We start from the raw sequence: 4,756 nt of genomic DNA, 5'->3' as shown, positions 1-4,756 counted from the left end.
CGTTGGCCTTCTTTGAACACTGTGCCGCCTGCTCTACATTTCAAGGCATGACGGCAAGCCTCACCTGTTCGTGGTAGTCCTCATGTATTCGAACTGCTAATTGTTCCCTTCATTACGCAGAATTTTTTAGGCAGATGCTCTTTATTGCTTAGGGCAAACAAATGTCACCAATCCAAATAATCTGAGTGACAAAGATTTCACAGTAAGATATTTTCTATCTACAATTTACGTTAGTTTCTTTGATAACTTACTTTGCAGTACCAACTAGATCACCTTGCGAGCAGTACTGGCGGGCTTCTTGCCCCCCACCGACTACTCCTACTTGTCGGTCAACTGCCACTGAATGTGCTTGCGGTTGTGGTAAGTGCTGCAAATACAACTATTCGCGAGAAAATTATTTATATGAAAGGATTGATACCGATGATTTTATATCCCTGCTTCCAAGAATACGCACTAGCGCAAATAGAATAAGCAAATTCACTTTGTGACATTTCTGTGGTTAACATTTCGGCAACGCCGCGTGGTTGACGCCAAAACTGCCCTTCATGACTGAAATGAAGGTGATTCTTTTGGATAACATAGGGCCCAACAGAACATCCATGATTGTAGCAGCCCTAGCAAGCGCCTTGTAGCCACAAAGCATGTATGTATGCCTTTAGTATGAAATGTGGGCATCCCTAGAAGCCTCTAGAAGACACTGTTTTTGTCAGGAATTGGCCTCACCTAACATCGAAAACCTATGCTGATCATTACTGTACTGACGTCATTTTTACCAACAAAAGCGTGTCATCATACGTGCATATTTCCCACTTACGCGCCATAACTACAAGCCCAAGGCAAGCATTCTGAATTTCCAAGTTTGAAAACACTGGCATACATCGCAAATCAGCATCCACCATGCCCACACATAGGTACCGCTCCTAATAGGTCGCACAGTGCACTGCAGAGTGGCCAGCGTATAACCGCTGTGACTTCTGCAGCTACAGGGCCCAGTGACAAATATTCGATCCCTTACGTGCGTCACTCGGAAAGCATTTCTTCAGAATACATTGCGCTTTTTCTACCTTAACACACAGCACCAAAAAAAAAAGATTACGACGCCAATGATCTCAAGTCTAGCTGGAATACCGCTTTATTTGTCTGCGCTACGCAACCTCTATTGGGGTCTCATCATTGCTTTCGTGTAATAAAATACCTACAGTCATGTCGAAGTAAAATATATTACCATCATGGATAGCTTCAGTGGCATTAATGCGTTATTTTCCAATTAGTCATGGTGAAGTATGCTTCATTAGGGCCAAATACGCAACATCTGCGAATAACTAGGCTGGCTTCAGAAACAGCAATTGAAGTGGGAGGTAAGGTACCAAGGTAACCAGTAGGTCATCATCATCATCATCAGCCTGGCTATGCCCACTGCAGGGTAAAGGCCTTTCCCAAGTAGGTAAGTTCTCCCAAGTAACAAAGGACCTAACAAAGCAATGACAAAGAATGAAGGTGTCCAACTCAAGAGATCAGAATTCGCGGGACTGTCAAAACTGATCAACAAGGAAAAAATACGAGATATTCAAAATTACAGCGTGAGGAAGACTGAGGAAGCAGTAAAAAATGGGTGCAGCATGAAATCACTCAGAAGAAAACTTGGCATAGGACAACCCATGATGTATGCACTGAAGGCAAAGCAGGATAATATCATCAACAATGTCGAAGCTATTGTAAAAGCAGCTCTAGATATCAGAATTCAAGGAACTGTTAAAATTGATCAACAAGGAGAAAATACGAGATATTAAAAGCTATAACGTGAGGAAGACTGAGGAAGCAGTAAAAGATGAGCGCAGCATGAAATCAGTGAGAAGGAAACTTGGCATAGGACAAACCGTGATGTATGCACTGAAAGACAAGCAGAGTAATAAGATCAACAATTTCGAAGCTATGGTAAAGGCAGTGCAATAATTATATACTGAGCTGTACAGCACCCAAAGCAACCGCGATACCTCCATTCGAAGTAGTAATGAATAGGTTACAGAGGCTCCTTCTATAACTAGCTCTATAACTACCTATAACTCGAAGGCATGAAACAGAGAAAAGCGGCAGGAGGAGATGGAATACCCGTCGATTTAATCAAAGATGGAGTAGATATAATCCTTGAAAAAACTGGCAGCCCTTTATATGAACTGACTATCGACTTCAATGGTCCCAGAGACCTGGAAGAATGCTAACATTATACTATTCCACAAAAAGGGAGACGTTAAAGAATTGAAAAATTATTGGCCGATTAGCTTACTCCAAGTATAATATAAAAGATTTATCAAAAAAAATCTCCTATAGAGTAAGGGAAACACTGGACTTTAGTCAACCAAGGGAACAGGCTGGCTTCGGGAAGGGATACTCTACAATGGATCACATCCATGTCATTAATCAGGTAATCGAGAAATCCACCGAGTACAATAGGCCTCTCCATATGGCCTTCAAAGATTACGAAAAGGCATTTGATTCAGTAGAGGTGCCAGCAGTCATAGAAACATTACGTAATCAAGGAGTACAGACCACTTACGTAAATACACTAGAAAATATCTACGGAGATTCCACAGCTACCTAAATCCTACCCAAGAAAAGTAGGAAGATACCTATAAAGAAAGGGGTCAGACAGAGAGACACAATCTCTCCAATGTTATTCACTGTGTGCTTCGAAGAAGTATTCAAGCTATTCAACAGGTAAGGCTGGGGAGTAAGGGTCGATGGCGAATATCTCAGCAACCTTCGGTTTGCAGATGTCATTCTGTTCAGCTATACTGGAGACGAGCTACAACAAATGATTGAGGAGCCTAACAGAGAGCGTGTAAGAGTGGGGTTGAAGAATAATATTCAGAAAACAAAGATAATCATATATAGCCAATAGGGAACAAGAGTTCAGGATCGCCAGTCAACCTCTAGAGTCTGTGAAGGAGTACACTTACCTAGGTCAATTACTCACAGGGGACCCTGATCATAAGAATGGAATTCACAGAAGACTAAAAATCGCTCGGCGCGCATTTAGCATACATTCTCAGATCCTAAATGGAAGCTTACCATTATCATTAAAAAGAAAGGTGTACAATCAGTGCATGCTACCGGAGCTAACATATGAGGCAGAAACTTGCCGACTGACTAAGAAGCTGCAAAACAAGTTAAGGACTGCGCAAAGAGCCATGGAATGAAGAATGTTAGGCGTAGAGTTAAGAGACCGGAGGATAGCGGTATAGATCAGAGAGCAAACATGGATAGCCCATGTTCTAGTTGATATTAAAAATAAGAAATGGAGCTGGCCAGGTCATGTAATGCGTAGGTTAGATAAACGGTGGACCATTAGGGTTACAGAGTGGGTGCCAAGAGAAGGGAAGCGCAGCCGAGGACGGCAGAAGACTAGGTGGGGTGATGAAATTAAGAAATTTGCAGCGCTAGTTGTAATCGGTTGGCGCAGGGCAGAGGTATAGGCAGATCGCAGGGAGAGGCCTTCGTCCTACAGTGTACATAAGATAGGCTGATGATGATGATTACAATGATGATGATGATTCTATATAACTTGGTTTACGTCTAGCTACTACTCATTATATTTATTTTACGATAATAAAACGTTTTCGTAGATCTCTTAGATTCCAACTTCCGCTCATTCGTACTGTTCTATAGGGTCATCAGACCTTTTCTTTTTTTTTTAATCAACAACCGTGTTCACTAATACGCTTGTTAAACACACGAGACAAGCGTCCTGGTTTTATGAGCCACTATGGTGGTAATATATTTTTTTCTGAGCCTATTTATTATTACTGGAACTATTTATTAAGGCGAAAGCCTCGAGTTAGTCACGGGTCGTAAAATTCGTTGACCGGCATTTTCGAAAAATTGACCGTCCGACTTTATGGCACCAAAATTCAATGGCGCCACCACTCATAGTTTAACCCTCTACCTTTGGGGGTTAAGGCAACATTAACAAGGGTGCAGCTAATTAGGGCATAATTAAATAAGGCACTCGTACCCAAGACCTTTGGCGTTAAATAAGACGCACCAAAATTGATAGCACCAATACTAATTGTGCCGCCATTGATTTTCCTACCCACGACCTTTGGTGGGAGTTGAACGCACGACCTTTCTTGGTAATTAAGGCCAAAGTAATTAAGGCTCAGCTAATTGATATGGAGTCAATTAAGGCCCTCCAACCCACGACCTTCGGTGGGAGTCGAATCTTCGAGTGTTTGTAGGAGCCGAACTCACTACCTTTAGTGCTAAGTACGGCGAAGAAAATTAAGGTAAAGTTAAGGCATAATTGATTACGGCACTCGAATCCACGACCTTTAGTGAGATAAACAAGTAATAGGAACTAACAACGCATTCGAGTGAGATTCAAGTAATTTAATTAGAGTCTCGTGAGCTCGTAGGCTTTCGCCTTCATCCTCTTCAGCTTTAGCTAAAGTGGCTGTCAACTTCTTTATGTTTTATATGAACAGCCTGTGTGTTGTTGCCATATTTATTTCAGTCAATCTTTCGGGAGCCATTCGTCCACAAAACGGAAGCGCATCGCCCAATGTAAAAAGAAAGCAGATGGGCGCGCCTGGAATCAGTGGTTAAATGATTGACGCTAAAGTTGCGGTCATTGTTTGGCCACGACAGCAAGAGGACTCATATTTTTTCGTGGTTCTATTCGCGCGTAGCCAACTGCAGTGAGAAGCATGTATGACTTTTGTATATGGAATAAAGGCACACAAAACAATTCATAGACAGA

The 4,756-nt window shown here is 42.0% G+C and overlaps 1 long non-coding RNA gene across 1 annotated transcript; it reads left to right on the top strand.

Annotated features, from left to right (window-relative positions):
* Nucleotides 1-263: 263 nt before the first annotated feature.
* LOC126533849 (uncharacterized) lies at nucleotides 264-4,756 on the top strand. Its single transcript, XR_007600120.3, has 2 exons — nucleotides 264-360; nucleotides 4,511-4,756. It is a non-coding gene; the product is annotated as an uncharacterized lncRNA (long non-coding RNA).

The sequence above is a fragment of the Dermacentor andersoni genome, chromosome 7 (genome assembly GCF_023375885.2).
Source record: "Dermacentor andersoni chromosome 7, qqDerAnde1_hic_scaffold, whole genome shotgun sequence".
NCBI lineage: Eukaryota > Metazoa > Arthropoda > Arachnida > Ixodida > Ixodidae > Dermacentor > Dermacentor andersoni.
This window is presented reverse-complemented; position numbering and strand designations above follow the sequence as displayed.